The sequence below is a fragment of the Zalophus californianus genome, chromosome 1 (genome assembly GCF_009762305.2).
Source record: "Zalophus californianus isolate mZalCal1 chromosome 1, mZalCal1.pri.v2, whole genome shotgun sequence".
NCBI classification, from domain to species: Eukaryota; Metazoa; Chordata; class Mammalia; order Carnivora; family Otariidae; genus Zalophus; species Zalophus californianus.
In genome coordinates, this window is record NC_045595.1 from 27,591,759 (window position 1) to 27,610,901 (window position 19,143).

Genomic DNA, 19,143 nt, shown 5'->3' on the forward strand with positions numbered 1-19,143 from the left:
GGTTTTAATTGGATGGAGGAAATAGAAAACACAACTGCTGTTAGGCTTGCGGTATCACTCAACTGTTTCATCAGTGACTGTTTATTCACTTCTTTGAAAGCCATTGAATAAAATGTGGAATTAGCCCCAAAGGCAGGGGCCTGGTCTTCTGGCGACATCTGCTATTAAAACGAGGATGGAATTGGTGTCTGACCTTCTGGGGATAAGAAAAATCTGGTGTTTTTAGGGCTTTTCTTTGGACCACAAATTAGCAACCCTTGAGCTGGGGGAAATCACTAGTACTTGGCATCTGCCCTCACTGGCATTTTATCTTCTGAACACATCCTGTTCAGATTGCAGTGCTTTTCCTTTTAGCTAAGAAAGAAGCATCTCAGATGAGGCTTGGGAATGAGAGGCTTTAGGGTCTCAAGAAGGCATCTGCCAAACTATTGTCAATAAATAGGGCTTTGGCAAAGGCATATGAGAAGATTTGAAAGAAGATGTGATTGTCATACTCAGTCTATTGGCTTATACTAGATCAGAAACAGTCAAACACCCAACGTCTTAGGGAGTGGGTTGGATGGTGCCCTCCTCCCACAAGATACATCCACGTCAAATCCCGGGAACCTCTGTTTTCTTATTTTGAAAAAGGGTCTTTGCGGAGATAATTAAGTGAAGGATATTAAGACCCTGAGAACATCATTCTGGATTATTTGGGTGGGCCCTTAATCCAGTGACAAAGTGTCTTTAGAAGAGATACACAGAGGAGACACACAGAAGAGGGGGAAGGTGAAGACAGAGGCAGAGACTGGGATTTTGTCAGGAAAATCCAAGGTTTGCCAGCAGCCACCATCAGCTAGGAGAGATTCCCCCAGAGCCTCTGAAGGGAGCAGGGCCTCACTGGACTTTGGACTTCTGAGCTCCAGAACTGTGAGGGGACACATTTCTGTCATTTGAAGCCAGTAATTTGTTGCAGCACTCATAGGAAACGAATACACCATATGTCGATGATGGTGTTGGGGTCAGGGAGTAGCCCATAAGGCAAAAGAGATTCTTAGGGAGGCTTTTTGTCGTTCTTTATTGCAATGCCATTGATGTGTTTTATTTTTCTTTATAAACTCAAATCTCCCCTTTTATTAATATACCAGAGGAAAGAAAGAGCCTACTTCTGTCATCCTTCCTTAAAGAAATTGACTGTTACGGGCAAGGGGCATGCTTCCTCAGCCAATATCAAGAGCTTTTCCATTCCCTTTCGTTACATTCCTGCCACTCAGATAGCCCAGTCCGAGGTGTCTGATCACCTCATTACATGTTTATTAGTTTCCTGAAGCCCATTTTTGCCATCTTAAGCTCTTTCAGCTCTGCCTCTCTGCACCCAAGGCAGGAGGAAAATATAGCCGAGGAAAGGTTATGCATCTCTTATTCTGTTTTGTTTGCTACCAAAAATGGAAACTCTCTAAATTTTATCTAATCTTTAAGAAACCTTTGGTTACAGGAAGCACGGTAGTTCTAACAGATCGACTTCCTCAGTTATGCCTTTCAGAGGCCCCAAAATATCAATTTTTAAGTTACCCAACACACAAGATAAATATTTTAACTGCCATTTTATTTCCATCCAGGCCAAGGGACAATTTAGAAAAGGTTCTATTCTAAGTACATAGCCCAGGAAGTGTGGAAGGGCTGTCGATGCTGTTATTTTGAAGTTAGCCTGTCAGTCATCATGATTGAAACATAACCCCAATGGCTTCCACAAGTGTAATAAAATGCTTCACAAAAGGTTGCAGAATTGTAGGATGTAATAAAGTCTGCTTAGCTTCATTTCCAATGCCGCAGAGTCCTAGAGAATGAGGCCCATTTCCTTATGCCTTGGGATTTGTTCAAGTTGCTTTCATGCCTGGAAATGACAGAACATAAAAACAGACGTTTAGTTAGAACCAAGAGCATTTTTTGAGTTATGGCAATAAACAAAATTTAAGTTTGCTTACCGCTAATCTGTTGGATTGCCACTAACAATTTCGAAGAAGCCATATAGATGTGGGCAGAATGTGTGAAATAGGTGGGTTCCAACCCTGTTGATACTCCCTGGATCCCCACATTTTCTGTGGCTTCTGTCCACACCCCATGCCCCAGAGGTCAGCTGTGTGGTCTCTTAAGAATCTATTTTATGGACACGAGGCTTACATACAAATGAAGTCAATTCAGACCTTAGGGTAAGAATGGATTCTCAAGCATAGACGTTACCAGAATTACCTGGTGAGCTTGTTAAAAACACAGATTTCTTGAGTCCCCCACATTCTGACTCAGCAGGTCTGGAGAGAGGCCTGAGAATCTGTGCTTTTTAACGAGCTCTCCATAAAGAGTCTGAGATTTGGGGAATTACTGAGCTAGTGTGTAGAGGGCAGAATTTGCTTTGCTTCAAGGCTAGTTACCTTAAGGATTTGGGCTAGAATTAAAACAAATAATTTCTACTCATAAAATAGGAAAGGGGGAGGTTAACCTTGAAAGAAAAACCCCTAGATCATACAAATGCCTTTCATATCTCTGGCATTCTTCCTCTACCCCAAAGGAGAACGTGTTGGATCCTTGGCTTCTGGGCCTTAATTATTGGTATCAGTAAGTGGGAGTGGTCGGGAACTGGACAGGGTGAGGCTACCAGCTTGGAGGACATTGGAAAAGGCAGACAGTTATGGGAAAGCGAAAATTAAACAGGAGAGGAGGAAAGATGAGAATTTTCTGGGCTAGATTCCATGTTACTGGGTGAAGCTTGAAAGAAGAGGTGCTGGGAGATGTTGGGCATAGCTACCATGGGTGTGATATAGGAAGAGATTTTGAGGAACTTTGTTGAGAAGCACAAATGGACTTCCCCTTCAATGATTTCAAAAGACTTCAGTGTAAAAAAAAAAAAAAAGACTTCAGTGTAGATTTACATCACTTTTCACTTCCTGTTTGCTACTTGTCTGCTAAATGGATGGCTCTGTGTGCAACCCTGTGGACAGAGATCTGGGAGGCTGAGCAGCAAAACCTCTGCTTTCTAGGTCCAGTGCGTAGTTCAAGGGTGTCCCCAGTATGGGCTTGTTCAGCCCTACCTCGGTGAGGAGACCCTGGCACATGGAGAGAGTTTTTAGCGAGTCTAGCATTATGCTTTCTCTGTAAGTTCATACCAAGGTAAGAGAGCAAAGGGCAGGCAGGGCATCCCTTTGGAATCACATCTGGTCCCTTCTAGGACCCAGAACGTAGAAGCCTAGCCACTTCTGCTTCAGCCTTCACATTTGAGCTCAGGATCCACTGCCCCCTTCCCCCAGCATCTACTGCTATCTGTGAGTGAGGGGTGGAAAGTAGGGTGTATGCACCAGTTTGCAGCGCCCCCCATCCCCAGAGATGGGGGCCTGTCTCCTTTCTATATGACATTGGGATTGTTCTCTATTGTGCCCAGCACCACCCATCTTGTCTGGACATACAGGTCATCTCCCAATCATTCATCATTGCCCTTGTCCTTGAACAATTATTGACTTTGAGTCAGAGGCACCTGTGCAGGCCTGAAAATGGATGTGCCCTTTCTTTTCCTCCGCCTTACCTGTCTAGGGCAGATTTATGTCCTAGGAGAAGTTTCCCTCAGTTTTATTTTTGGTCTTTGTGGCCCTATGTTATTGGCCGCACCCGCCCTCCCCGACACCAACCCTGTAATTTCTGAATCTCCGCGGAAGCCTCTATCTGTACCTGAGCAGGCTTTCCGTCAGTCTACTTCCAATGCTTCCGCACACATCCCTCACAAGCGCTGGCATCCAAACTGTCTGCCTAGCTTCTGCAGGCTCTGTGTTCAGCAGTTCCTTTTCTCCAACGAGCCTGGAAGCTTGTGGGAAGCAGAGTCATCTTCTCATGCCAGAGCACAGAGAGGGAACGTGTCAGACTTTGCGGAGACTTGAGTCTGAAGTCCAGCCTCATGACTGACTGGCTGTGTGTCTGTAGGCCATGGGGAGCATGACCGGCTGGGGTCGGGGAGAGGACTGAGCCGGTGAATGCACACAAAGCCCTTGGAGCAGAGCCTCGCCCACTGCAAGCGCTCACTTGGGTTAGCCCCTGGTGTCACTACCATGATTTTTTTCTCCAGATTGCATTGCCAGTCAAAGCAAGTGAACATCAGAGCCTAGCTCTGCAGCAAGAGATTCAGTCTCGTTTTTGGAGAGGGTGCCCCTCGGCAAGGTGCTCATCTTCCCATCTTCTGGTTGGGTGTCATATAGTAGGTGCCCTTCATGTCCTTAGTTCCCTTTAATAGACCCTTTACACAATGGTGTTTTTCGGGGCTGCCTGGGTATATCAACAAATGTCTTTACTGAAGTGTGAGTGAAACCCTGAGGCGGTGCAAAGAGGTGAATGATGGGATCCTCAAGGCACTTCCAGCCCCTGTGGGAAGACCCTCGGCACAGGATGCGGCGAGGCAAAAGATGATTGGGTGCCAGGCAACCAGTCCCAAAAATGTGGCCTTTTTGGAGCTTCAAGAACAGAGAGCATGGGCCTGGAATGTGTGAAGTGTGACTGATTGCCATGAACGTGTGCTTTTCAAGTCTTTCTACATCTCTAATCTGGTGGCAGATGAAAACCGAGAATGCCCCACTCCCTGGCAAGGCCGTGCTTGAGGAATAACAGTGAGTATTATGAAGTTCATCTGAGATATTTGTTTTGCAGGGTAGGGAATAAAGGCAGAAGGGAAGCACCATGACCCTGGACTGTTGAAGAGATTTTTGGAAAGGAGAGCTTCGAATTTGGAAGGAAAATAAAAATGTCTAAAGGAGAAAGATTAAGTTTTGAGTAGGGCTGTCCGTGTGGTGGGTGCTGTCATCTTCTCGTCCGGCTCTCCCTGGAGGCCTCAGGCGAGTCTTCTACGTCGATTTGCATTTTGTCGTCAGGAGTTAGCGAGTACAGGCCTAAGCGGAGGTACCAAACGGATCCCCCCAGCTTATGAGCTAAACCATGCCGACTTCTTGACCGTGCCAGTGTCATCATACTCCAAAAAGTCCTTCTCCACAAAACGGGAGCAGAGTCTCCCATTTTCAACAGATTCAGCCAACCTCTGCGTGCATTCAAGACAACATCTTTGCACTAGTGTGTCAGTGAAGGAGGCTTCTACCTTGTCCTCTGTGCCTCCTCCTCTCTGATAGGCCCAGAGGAGGAGTTTCTGCTTTGAAGCTAAGAAAACAGATCAACGTCTCTCTCTTCTGTAGGTGAACCTCAGAGGGAGCCGGCCACGGTCCATCCAACTGACAGAAGACAAAAGGAACATCTGGGGCCACAAAAATTCAACACACTGTCCCCTTCAGTTTCTTGAAGGTTGTGTTTCTCAACTTGGCTATTCATTGGCATCACCTGGGGAGGTCTAAAAGAAAAATGACATGCCTCCCTCCTAGCCCCCCACCCCCAAGATTCTGATCTAACGAGTTGGAAGGGTGGCTTAGACCTCTGGGGGGAAACCACTGTGTGTGAAAGCAAAGAGCTCCAACCCTGTCTCCTTTTTGATTCGGCTCCAAAGTGTGCTCCCAATAAAATGCTCCAAGTGCCCTGTGCTGGAGACAAGTTTCAGTAGGTTTCAGATGCAAATGTCCAACTTCTAGTAAGGTTGTCCGTCTGCTGCAGTCTTAGCAGAGCCACACATTCCAGGCAAATGTTGGCCTTCAAAGGTAAGTGCTTCCTGCCCATGAGGTTAAATAAGATGACCTGTTTTGCATCCATTACCAGGGATGTCACAGAAATGGTTTTAAGGCAAAGCAATCACACTCACCAGCAAAACAAAGTCTTGAGACACCAACATCAAATTCCTCTGTAACAGCTCTCTTCTTTTAAAAGTAACTCTTTGTTCCTAGCAGGCTAGAGCTACAGGCAGACAGCCATGGAAAGTCATTCTGCTCACACCAAAAACAAGAGGAGCAATTTTCTACGGGCAGGCACCTCTGACCTCTGCTTTTCAGCTCTTCCTTAATAAACTTGTCTCAGAAATTGGGCCACAAAAGCCGCTGGTGGCAATCTCTTAGAGTAAGTGGGTAAAGGGGACGCTGGGGGAGATATAGTGAGGAACAGAGAGCCACTCTGATGAGGAACTCAGGCAGTGCAATTATCCTTCCATCTAGAGATAGAAGGGGTTACCCCCCAGCACAGTGGCCAGAAACCCAGCGGTGCGAGGACAGACTCAAGAGAGAAGGGCGACCTCATGCCAAGTTTCCTAACTCTAAACCATTCCTCTGTGGTGTGCCACTCGTACTGATTAATAACACAACTTCCTTTGATGAGAAAGTGTGCATTAACTTCCCCCGAAACTTCCCCGTGGCCCAGTCCCGCAGTTGTGCATCCTTGAGGGCACCATGGGGCCAGCCCCGCTCAGGAGGGGAGATGCCGTGTGCTCTTCTGCAGCAGAGTTGGGGCTCACCCTGGGGGCTGTCCTTTATAGAGTGGCCACAGACTCGGCATTGTCAGTTTTCTCTTTGAAGGGATAAATCAAACACTAAGAACAGCAAACACATGAGAAAGATGATGCCCAAGCTTGTAGCTGTGAGTGATTTACGGAGACCCTGCGGGGCTTAGCACTTCCTTTATCCCACTGTCTCCTGGCAAGTGAAGCTGCGAAGCCTTTGAGGCTTGATGGTGGGAGTGAGGAGGCAGAACAGAGCAAACCCGCTGCTGGCAAATTCGCAGTACTCCTGGAGCGTTTTCTTGTTGCCCACTTGAAACCAGTAAGGCCTCCGTCTTCCACATTTGTCCCTTTGACGTCCCCTTCCCTGTATCTCTACCCAGCAAAGACTCCCCTTAAAAGGCTTTCTCGTTCGGAGGGAGCTTATGAAGAACAGGTTTTATTTGTCTCTAAATCTTCAGCTGATATTACTTTTCCCTGAAACTCAGTTGAAATGAAAAAGGATTACTTTATATTTACTTACGTCTTTTGTGAGAGAAACTAATTTTGAGAAAGAAAGTCCCTACAATGTGAAATACTTTCCCTTCTTCCCAACTCTCCAAAGGGGCAAAAGGAAAGCTAAAAGGTATACATGCTTTGTCATTTACTTTGTCTGACAGCTTCTTCTTATCATGCTTTGGAGGGTGACCTTCCTTCTCGCATATTCCTTCACTCTGCTTGTGCTCTTTTGTTATAATAGAATTTTGGAGCCAAGTATGGAGCAGGCTACCTTTGATAATTAATGGCTCTGAGAGTTTGCTGAGTGTGTTATTTAATTAATGGCACTTGTGTCTGGAGTGTGTACAACTCTGTGGTTGAATAAAAGGTGTATTTGTTGAGGGATTATAGATAAATACTCAAGGATCGTCACACTGAAAATTTGTCAGGGTTCAGCACATTTAACAGCCTAATGGGGTTATTATATTTTTTGTTCTCTGCCATTTAAAAGGTACTGAAGTTGATATAACTCTGTCCTTTCTGCCTTGCATGTGAGTTTAGATTATAATCCAAAAGATCCTTAGGCTAATGGATAAAAATCTATTGCCTGGAGCAGGGCCTTTCATCAAAAACAAAAAGATGGAATCTTGAAGGCTCTATTTTGAGTATGAAACTGATGGTTAAATAAGTTCCACTTTGTTTCACTGACTCACTAAGAGACTAACCTGAATTACATTCAAGTTCTGCTTGGGACCAAAAGATCAAAGGTTGAAAACTGGCAAGAAAACATAGTTGAAGGCTACCGGGAACACAGAATATTTCACATCACCCTGCTTTTCCTGAGACTCTTTCTCATGCTTAGAATGACACGCCGATGAAAAGACAGCGATGAACACATCCGTGCAGAGATATCAGCAGTCCATATGAGGAAATCTCTATGGAGCTATCTCTATGGGTATTCAGACAGAGACTACAAATAGGAGGGGTTCAGTGTTAAGCTTGTGTTGTCACTCTGTGTGCCTAGACATGTTATATCTGCTCTCTGGACCACTGTTTCTGTCTTTGTGAAACAGTAGATTGACTCCCTTCTGGCCCAAAGATGCTCAGAGTGATTTCTTTCGTTAGGGACATGGAAGCTGACTGTCCCACTCATAGAAGAGATAGCTGAGTGCTCACTTTGAGGACTTGAGGATTATTTTTTTCAGGAAGGGACTCCTTGCTGGGCATATAAATATGCCAAGCAAGAGGGCTAGAAGGTTCACCCAATTTCCAAAGCCCAGCCAGATGGTCCAGGGGACAAGACTCAAGCAAGAAGCCTGCCGTCTTCCTTGTTCCGTCCCACCAGAGACCTCCCCCGTCACGGCAGACCGTGGAAACCAAGGCACCTGAACACAAAGTCCAACTGGAGGGAGGAAGTGAGGCCCTGAAGGTTGTGCTCAGCAGGGAAAGCCATCTGTCCCGAGCATCTACCAGCCAGCTCTTGTGCTAAGGATGTACATCTTTATGTACAGAAACTTCAGGCAGTCTTCACCTCAGCCCCATGAGGTAGATATCATAACCCCAGTTTTCCAGCTGGGGAAGGGTCACAAGTAAGTGCAAGATTGGAACCAGATGTGCTTAATCCCAGAGCTCAACCTCTGCACACCTGCAGTGGCCAACGTGGTAGCCCCTAGCCACACGCAGCTAACGGGCCCTGAAAGATGAGACTTGAGATGTGCAGAAAGTATAAAGTTTAGGTTTCAAAGACTTACTCTAAAAGAAGAACATAAAACAGCTCAATCATTTTTTTATTTATATTTTTAGATTATAAAGACATTAAAATAATAGTTGGATATACTGGGATAAATATAAATATTTATAAATAGTAATTGAATCAGTCCTTAATGTGGCTATTGGGAAATTTCAAATGACACATGTGGCTCACATTCTGTTCCTATGGGACAGTGCTGCTCTGTGACAATATCCTGGCCCCAGGCTCTGGAGTGAGCGCAGAGTGAAGCCGCCCAGGCGTGGGGAGACAGGGGGCTCTGCGGGTGTCTAAAGAGTTCATTTAGTATTTAGCATTTAAGAACATAGAGCTCTGGGTTCAAGTTAGGCCTGTGACTTATTTGCTATGTAACCTTGATCAAGTTACTTTGCCTATCCGTGCCTCAGTTCCCTCATCTACAGAATGGGAACTCAACTGTATCTATCTCATAGAGCTGTTATGAGACCTCAGGATGATATAGGCACGACACCTCTAGACTCTAAAGAAATGTCAGCAAGTGATTTGAACACTCATGATGTGCCAGGAGCTGTTCCAAGTGCTAGAGACAATGACCTTGTCCTTAGACACTCACTTGCTAGCGGAGGATGCAGACAACAAATAAATCTAAAATGTGATGACAGATGATGGTGAGCACTACTAAGAAAAAGCAGGCCAGTTTAAGGGAAAGAAGGAGACAGGGCCACTGCTTTAGACTGGGCACTTGGGGAAGGCCTTTTGGAGCAGGTGACATTTGATTAAATCCTGAATGGAGGGAGAAAAGGAAACAATTTCAGGCAGAGGGGGACAAGTGGTGCCAGGACCCCGAAGCGGGGAAGGGTTTGATGTGACCTGGTGACAGCAAGGAAGCAGGAAGGCTGGAAGAATGAGTGTGGGCGAGAGGCATGGGAGAGGAGACTGGATTTGATCTTCGGTTCTTTACTGTGGCCACAAAAACTTGTTGTGATTAGGCCCTGGCTGGCTTTCCCAAGGATGGAGGAGAGACATAATCTAGCTTGCCATTTAAAAGAGTTTCCTATTTTAATGTGTTCATTCTTTGGTACGACCTTGGGTGAGTTTGGGGGTATAGATATGTATTTTAAGAGTCATAGTCAACAGCTGACATAGGATATGCTACATACAGAAGTTATATTTTTAACTGCAATATCACAAAAGCTTACCCAGAATGAGGGGGAAGTTCTTAGGTTTTACCGAGAATACTTTTCTTTTAAATTTTTGCACTACATTGCATTTCCATGGAGTCTCATTCTTTGAAAGGATTAAAAAATTAAAATTAACTGCCCACGAGGTCTTCCCCCTTAAAAGAAAAAAAACGGCTCAGATAGATAACAGATCCTTAAGAAGAGAGTAATAAAACAGAACTTTGATAGGGGCGTCAAAGATAAATGCTGATTTTACTACAGTAGGCATATTCCTTGTTCCAAGTTGATAACTCTGGAATCTGCTGGAGCCACCTGAGAGGGGGTAAGAGAGGGGGTAGAGTTCTAAGAGCCGCCCAGAGCTCCGCAGTGCCAAGCCTGGCCTTGCCTGGCAGAAAGCTTCCTTTTCCTAAAGCTATAACTCTGGCTTATCATTTCTAATTAAAAAATGATTCAAGCAATATCATGGGCTTTCACTTCTTCAAAGCAATACCACACCATCAGTCTGCAGCTTAGAATGCCAACAGTTCTAAACTTTTTGTAGGCCTCATTGGAGCAAGATGTAGAGCTTTAGCAGAGGGAAAATTGCTATGAACATCTAATTACATTCAAAGCCATTTTTACCTGTCTTAAAGGAATGGAAATGATCTGCCAGTTTTTATAGACCTTCTTGACCTAAAGATACCTGCTGGCGGAAAGAGAATCCTCAATTGGGTTCTTTTAATGCTTTAATTATTACATGAGCTATCCTTTTACGCACTGACTCACACACTTTGAAAAATCCCTTAAATACACATTAAAATTGATTGGCTAATCCTAGATCGCGGGGTGGCTCTTGGAGGGCATGTAATTGTGTGTGGGCATGGGGGTTAGACACAAATGACACAGAGTCAACTACTTTATGGTGGGATAAGGTAGAGAGAAATCAGTTTGGTCACAGGTACTGTTGAAATTGTACAGCCGGCCTGCACAGAACTCAGTTACATGCTTGCCTGTTCTCGAATCAGTCTTATTGCTTGAGATTGACCAGCACTTCCTCCAGGGCGGGATACACTTCACCTACTGTGCCTCAATGTTTGGCTCAAAATGGTATCTCCATAAATAGTTGGTGATTGAGTCCTAGACCCTCAAGGTTAAGAGGGTCCTCTAGGAAGCAAGCAGTCTATGCCCCTGTTGTAGCCAGGACTCTTGAAGGCAAGTAAGGAAGAAAACCCAGTTCAAATGAGCCTCTGAAGAAAAGTGACATCATTACTGACCATTTAACTGTGAAGGGTGGGGTCGATGTAGGAATTCCTCCCCCCTCTGTATCTTTTTGTCTCCCTTCACTCTGGGGGCTTCTCCTGCATTAGACTTCTCCAAATGATGATCAGGATGACTGTCAATAGTCTCAAATACATGTCACCCCTTCAAGGGCTTATCTCTCTATGTTCATATACTGAATGGTAGAGAATAACTCTAATAAGCTGAGTGGGGGTTCACATGCCCAGACTGTGGCCTGTGGATGAGACTGGCAGTTCCAAATTTAAACGTCTGCTACCGGGGCCCCCGGGTGGCTTAGTTGGTTAAGCGTCTCCCTTCGGCTCAGGTCATGATCTCAGGGTCCTGGGATTGAGCCCTGCATGGGGCTCCCTGCTCAGCAGCAAGCCTGCTTCTCCCTCTCCCTCTGCCCTTCCCCTTGCTTGTGCCCTCTCTCTCTCTCAAATAGTCTTTAAAAAAAAAAAAAAATGTCTGCCACACCCCATCCTATTTTCTGCTCGAATCTCTCAACAAGCTTTTCAGTGTTTTGAAATCCAAGAGTTAATTTCAGACTCTTGGTGAAAAACCCCTATCTTTAGAGGAAAAGGTCTTGAATGGAGCTGTTGGGAGTCCTCATTGATCCCAAGAATGCAACATCTAATGCATTATGGTCCAAGGTTGATTAGCTTTGATTCACTCCTACTCATTGAATGCTATTTTAGCTTTTAGGAAAATATTCAGCTTATAACTATGGCTGCATAGAGAAACAGGGGGCAGGTACTGTCTCTTTAGCAGGGTTGTGAGAGGAAGATAAAGTGACCAAAGCCCCTAGCGCAGAAATTACCAATTCTGGCTCCTTTCCTGGAATTAGTGAAGACACAAGAAGAGTAAGTGGTGTCTTAAGCCTCAGCTTCATTGTATAATTCTTGTCGTCAGTTAGCTAGAGTTTAAGCAGGAGAGGATGTTTCTAAACAGAAACCCACCAATTTTAGTGTGAAATTAAGTGTGGGCTCCCAAGTCAGATTGCCAGCACTTGAACCTTGGCTCTCCACATAACTCTGAGAGTCCTTGGGCAAGTCCCATAGTGGCTGTAAGCCTCAGTTTCCACATCTGAAAATCAGGACAGTATTCCAGGGTTGCTGTGGGATTTAACTGACATAAAGCCTATAATGTGCTGGGTATAACTTGTCCATAATAAGTGCTCCCTGAGTGGTATCCTTAAGAATCATTAATAATAAAGTGCCCTCTCTGTGGTGATCTCTATTACTTAGTTCCCGGAATAATGATCTTGTTGGCCTGTGTGGCCTCTTAAAGTCAGGGAGGATGGCCAAGAGGAAGAGAATAGACTTTCTGATGTAGGAGCAGGGTGTCTGTAAAGAGTACATGCAATAATTATTCTTTTTTGTTTAAGTCTATTCTGGAATAATTGACTATCCAGCCAGCAATTAGACCATACGTTAAAGTCAATCTCTTCCTTCCTTTTCTTTTGCCCTTAATTTAAAACTTTTTATTTATCTGATTTATTTTTAGTCCTTTTTAGGGTGAAATACAACACATACAGACAAGTGCAGAAGATACACACACACACACACACACACACACGTGGTATACACATAAACACACATACACATATACAGGCGTATATACCCACACGGCTTAGAGAATGAATACAAGACAAACACACATCTTGCCACCGGCCATGGCAAGGAGTAGAACATTGCCTCTACCCTCCCACCCCACATTTCCCTTCTCAATAACCGCCCCTTTCTTGCAACCCCCAAAAGGTAACCACTGGTCTGATTTTAGGGTGATTGCTTCTTTGCTTTTCCTTATAATTTTACCCTCTAAGTGTATCTCTAAACACTATATTTAGTTTTGCCTCTTTTTGAACTTTACACGAATGCAATCACACAGTGTGTGTTCTTTTGTGTTTTTGTTCTTCCACACTCTTGCAAACATTTGCTATCATCAGTCTTGTAAACTTTTGACTATTGTGGTGGGTATATAGTGATAGTTCATTGTTTTAAGTATACGTTTCCCTGATGACTAAAGATCATTGGCCATTGTGATACCTTTCCAAAGTGCCTGTTTAAATCTTTTTGCATCTTCTCCTGGGCTGTTGTAAGGTTGTTGTTTTTTTTTTTTTCTTTTCTTTAAAAAACATCTGCGTACTGGTCCTTTGTTCGTTGCATATGTGGCAAATACCTTCCCCCACTCTGTGTCTTGCCTTTCGTCTCTCTTAATGGTGTCTTTTGATAAACAGAATTTCTTAACTTACATGTAGTCCAATTTAACAGTTTTGCTTTTATGGTAATGCTTTTTGTGTCCTATTTAAAACGTCTTTCCCTATAGAAGGATCATGAAGATATTCTCCTATATTATCTTCTAAATGCTTTATGGTTTTACACTTCACATTTTGAATTCTAACCCACCTGGAATTGATTTTCACGTAAGGTGTGAGGTAAGGTATAGTTTCATTGGTTTTCTACGTGGATATCCAATTTTCCCAGGGCCTTTTATTGGAAAGATTTTGTTTTCCCTACAGCTCTGTGACTTCATTTTAATCACGAATCAAGTATTCATGTATGGCTGGCTCTGGGCTTTGTATTTTGTTCCATTAGTCTACTCCTTGTACGGACACCATGCTCTCTTAACTTTTGTAGCCTTGTAATAAGTTGATATCCTATAGAGTAAGCCCTCCCACACATTTGTCTAGTTTTTTAATTGTCTCTGGCTACATTTCCATAAGCATAAGATTTAACTTGTAAATGTTCACCACCACCACAACCAAAAAAAAAAAAAAAAAAAATATCCTATGGTAATTTTGATCTGAGTTGCATTGAATTTACAGGTCAATTTGAGGCGAGTGGAGTATGAAGTTGAGTCATTCATCTCTCTATTTAATTCCTTTTTAATGCCTCTTACTACTACTTTATAGTTTTTTTGCTTAGAAGCTTACATATCTTTAATTATTCCTAGGCATCTGATTTCTGATGTTAACACAGGTATCTCCCCTGCTTTTTGAAAATTTACTTCAACTGCTTCACTTTTACAAAAGACCTACATTAGTACCTGTTTTTGCTAATGGAAAGAAATCCGAATTCGATTTCTGCTTTTATGAAAAAGGAAAAAAGCTAAAATAGCATTTAGCGTGCGTGTTTTTGTTTTTTTTTTTAAGATTTTATTTACTTATTTGACAGAGAGAGTGAGAGCGGAAACACAAGCAGGGGGAGTGGGAGAGGAAGAAGCAGGCTTCCCGCGGAGCAGGGAGCCCGATGTGGGGCTCGATCCCAGGACCCTGGGATCATGACCTGAGCCGAAGGCAGACACTTAAGGACTGAGCCACCCAGGCGCCCTAGAGTGCATTTTGCAGTGAGCACAGCCCTGCTGAGCTCCTTCCCTGGCCACTACACTCGGCATCAAGCTGCCACGACTTGTGTCTGTGAGCATCTGTGTTTTATCTCATTTTGTGCATCCATTAGCAAGATGTATCCTGAAGTATCAGAAAAGCCTAAAAGAGGTTATTTTGGGGTCTGGAAATGCTCAAAAAAATTTCCATATAAGTTAATGGTAATTGCTTCTTTGCTTTACACCATTTCGGCTGAGCAAATGTTTCAAAAAGAACACTCTGCTTTGAGATAGCGGCGGGGAAATCTACATAAGCTAACTTCAGTTTTTTTTTTCATTTTCTTGCTGTGTGGCTGTTATGGGCTGAATGATTGTGTCCCTTCACAATCCATAAGTTGAAGCCCTGAACTTCAATGTGATAGTAATAGGAGGTAGGGCCTTTGGAAGGTAATTAGGGTTAGGTGAGGACATGAGAGTGGAGGGGTCCCCATGATGGGGTTAGTGTCCCTATAAGAAGAGTAAGAGCTAAAACTTGCTCTCTCTCTCCTCCATGTGAGGACAAGGTGAGAAGGTGTCAGCTACAAGAAAGGAAGAAGATTCTCACCAGAACCTGACCCTATTGGCACCTTGATCGTGGACTTCTAGCTTCCACAACTGGTTTGGCCACCCAGTCTATGGTATTTTGATATGGCAGCCCGTGCTAAGAGAGTGGCTAATAGAGAAATAAAAAGCCTACATATATTGATCTTATATTCAGAGGTCTTGCTAAGTTTACTCATTAATTCTAATTGTTTCTCCACAGTTTGTTTTGTGTTTTCTGTATACGTCATACTGTCTACAAATAATGACACTTTTATTCCTTCATTTCTAATCCTCCTACTTTTTGTTTCTCATTCTTGCCTTACTGTATTAGCTAGGGCCTTCAGTACACTGTGAAATAGCAGGACTAATAGTAAATATTGTCATCTCATTTACAATCTCAGATAAATAGGGTTGAACGTTTCACCCTTAAGTACAAATTCCTTTCTAGTTTTAGTGTCCTGGAACTTTTATATTTATTAATTTGGATGTTGAATTTGATCAATATATTTTTCCGCATCTAGTAAGACAATGCTCAATAGTCTAATGTGAAACCACATTGCATTGGTCATAATGTATTCCCTTTTCATAGATTGTGCATTCACATACATTCACACACAATCTGTCTACCTATCTGATACATTTTAGGACTTCAGTATCTGTATTTCCACGTGCAATGAGTCTATAGAGTTCCTTTCTGTGATGTTCTTGTCAGGCTCATGTGCAGGAAGGCAACTGATAACAACAAATTGAGAAGTGGAAGAATTTCTTTCTCTTTTTGTCAATTTTCTGGCAGAATTTGTTCCATCAGTCATATGGATGATAATAATCTTATTCAGATTCTTGTTTCTTTCTTAATGGAATGGTAAAATGCAGCAGTAAAGTTATCTGGGACTGCTGTTATCGTTGTGAGAAGGGTTTTGACTGGGGTTTGATTTCTTTAATAGTTATCCAATTATTCTTATTTTCTTTTTTACTTTGTGTCAGTTCAGGTAAAATGTATTTTTTCTAGAAACTTACAAATTTCACCCCAATTTTCAAATTTACTGGTCTAAAATTATTCATTATATGCTCTTTTCCTTTTGAATGACTGCAGTATTCAGTTAGACATTTAGCATATTACTGTCAGCTTTTATTTTCTTCCAATAAATGCATAGAAGTCAAAACTACAAGTAAGTTACTCTCTAAATACATGTTTAGTTGCATCCACAAATTTTAGTTTTCTTCCTTCAGTTCAAAATTGTTTCTAATTTCCATTGATTGCTTTTTCTTTAGAATTCCTTTTGGATGAGACTGCCAGTGATGAATTTTCTCAGCCTTGTCAGAAAATGTGTTTGTTTCACTTTCATTCTGAAAGAATATGTTAACTGGGTATGGAAATCTAGGGTGACAGTCATTTTCTTTCAGTTCTTTAAAGATGTCACTCCTTGGGGCATCTGGGTGGTGCAATCGATTAAATGTCAGACTCTTAGTTTTGGCTCAGGTCCTGATCTCAGGGTCATGGGATTGAGCCCTAAGCCTGCTTGGGACTCTGCCCCTCTCCCTCTGCTCCCCACCACCATGCTCGTGCACTCTCTCTCTCTCTCTCTCTCTCTCAAATAAATAAAAAAATAAGATGTCATTCCATGGTCTTGTGATTTTCTGTTTGTTGTTGTTGTTGCCTTTAGTTTCTTGGTCTATTACTCCTTTGAGTGAGGTTTCCCCACCTCCACCCCCACTATTAAACCTGAGACTCATTTTTGCCTTTCTGCAGTTGGTGTGTTCTTGAATTTTGGATGGGTGGCTTTTGCCAGTTTTGAAAAATTCACAGCCATTATCTCTTTAAATACAGATTCCACTGGAACTGTTTCGGAACTGTGAATAACTCTCTCTTAGGCTTTTTCATTATATTTTATGTTTTCTGATCTCTTTTATAGTTTTCCCCACTCTTCCTTCATCTCTTTCTAGTACATTCTGAATATTTTTCATATGGCTCATCTTTAAGGGTTTAGTAACTCTCCTTTTGCTCCTAAATTCATTCCTCAAGTTATTGTATTTTTCTGCTCTAGAATTTCTGTTTGGTTCTTTTTCACATCATCTCATTTTCTTATAGATTCCAGCTCTCTGCTGATTTTTAAAAATCTGTTCTACCTAGGAACAAGTTAAGGAGAGTTGTTTTAATGACTGTGTCTTTTCATTCCAATTTTAGGTATCCTGTGATTCCAATCTTATTTGTATTCACGTGACTCTGCATGTGCTGTGGGGTATATGCATGCACACATTCATGTGTTGGGTATTTGAAGAAAATAATTTGTAGAAATGATTTAAGATCTTGGGTGGTATTTTTTTCCAGGGATGATTTTTTTTCTTTGTTTCTGCCAGGCACCTAATATGACTAGCAATTTGGGATCTTACATTTCCAAGACTGAAACTTTCTCAGTTGCCCAGATGATTTGGAAATTGGGCTGTGGCTGGTAACAGGGCAGGCTTACATCTGAGTCATTCTTTTCCCAAGGATATCACTTTCCTGGATTTTTGCATTCCCACCCAGGTATGGAGATTTAGAAAGTGCTCTACCATTGGAAACCCAGCTTTTATTGTTTGTAGTCCCATCTTTCTCTTCTAGACACAGATGCCCTCAGTAGAGAAGCAGCCGCAAAAGCTGGCCTCCTCTCTCTGGATTTCTGGCTGCTCTTGGATCTTGACCTTGTTATTTCTTGCTGCCTTGTTACCTTTAACAGATGTTTGTGTATGTTCTGTAAAATTCTTCCTAGTTGAACACAGTGGGATATTTAATTCAAATTATTTGGTCTGTTAGTGATAGCAGCAGAAGTCATTCTTTTTCTTTTCTCTTTTGGTGGTCTGAAAATATCCTGCCCTACAGGTTTTCTTCTTTAATTATTGTTTAAACCGAGTTATCCTAACCTGAACATTTCCATAATTTATCATCTTTAAAATATAATGGAAATCATAGGGAAAATAATGAATCTACATATTGGCATAACTAATGGACAATCGCAGTCTCCATTGCTCACGATTCATGATAAATTGGAGGTAGTAGAACATACTGAAATGTCTTTTGTATCCTCAGAGAGGTATTAAATCTAGAAGGAGCACAATTTAGAGCTGTTTCTGCTAGTGTTATTTCCTAGCTGTTACTTTGTGTTATTCTCATAAAAACCCTAGGATATAATTAAAATGCTTTCCACCATAGTAATTCAGAGAGAGGAAAAGTGAGGTACAAAAGAGTGACATGTCCAAGTCCACAGAGTAAGCTTAGTGGCAATGTTGATAGGGAGCCAGCTTAAATTATTTAAGACTTTTCCACTGAGAGTACAAAACAAAATGGCAGACAATCCAGACATTATTCTTAGGAGATGGAAAATGATCTTTTAATTCTTTGATTTGGTGGTGAATATGCCTAGTACTTAGGACAAATGATTAAAAATATGTATATTTTTTTCCTCTTTGGTGGGGGAGGACTGGGACATAATTTTTACAGAACCATAATGTTCACCTTACCAGTCTTTTCAAAGCACATTCTAGAAAGTTCTGTGTAAAGCTCCAGGCAATCATTTTCTTTACAAGAGGGATTATTTGCCACCTGACATTCTCTTGATTCCAGATTATTTATATGAGGCTCTAGTAGGAGAAACAAGATTTGCCCTGTGACAGGGTTGCAAAATGGTAATAGTGAACCAAAATAGTTAGGTCAGTGCATTGGGGCCTGGGAAGGGCATGGGAGTGGGTGGCAGGTATCCAGCCCCTAAGTAAACTGGCTACAGGAAAGTGAAGACGAGTTGCCAAGATGTCTTTCCAGCACTCTCTTTCCTTGTCTCTGCATGGCTCCTATCTTCTCCAAAGAGCATGTTCTACCTCATGTACCCTTAAAGAAGGGAAGAGGAAGAAGAGGGGGTACATTACATAGAATTGGGCTGGAGATCTAATTTTATTGACACTACTGAGACAAGTGGCCCCAGTAGGATGTTTTAATTCTCTAAATGTTCTTTCTTTAGGTCCTCTCCCCTCTTTCCTCCATTTTTTGGATTTTACTTTAATAAAGAAGATACAGTTTCCATTGCTCACCATTCATGATAAATTAGGAGTAGACCATTCTGCAGTGTCTTTTGGATCATCAGAAAAACATTAACATGAAAAGGAGTACAATTTAGAACTGCTTTTTCTAGTGTATCCTGATTGGTTGAGCACCTGACTTGATTGACGCCCCTGGAATGTCAAAATAA

General features: G+C 42.4%; 1 protein-coding gene across 10 annotated transcripts in view; it reads right to left on the reverse strand.

The window, feature by feature from the left end:
- Positions 1-1,046: 1,046 nt before the first annotated feature.
- FHIT (fragile histidine triad diadenosine triphosphatase) overlaps positions 1,047-19,143 on the reverse strand; it is a 1,457,066-nt gene continuing 1,438,969 nt past the window's right edge. For 9 of the 10 annotated variants that reach the window (XM_035725008.1, XM_035725007.1, XM_035725006.1 and 6 more), the window contains one exon: positions 1,047-1,873. The gene's annotated coding sequence lies outside the window, so the exon portion shown is untranslated. The remainder of the gene's footprint in view (positions 1,874-19,143) is intronic. The other variant, XM_027587842.1, reaches the window with a different exon arrangement.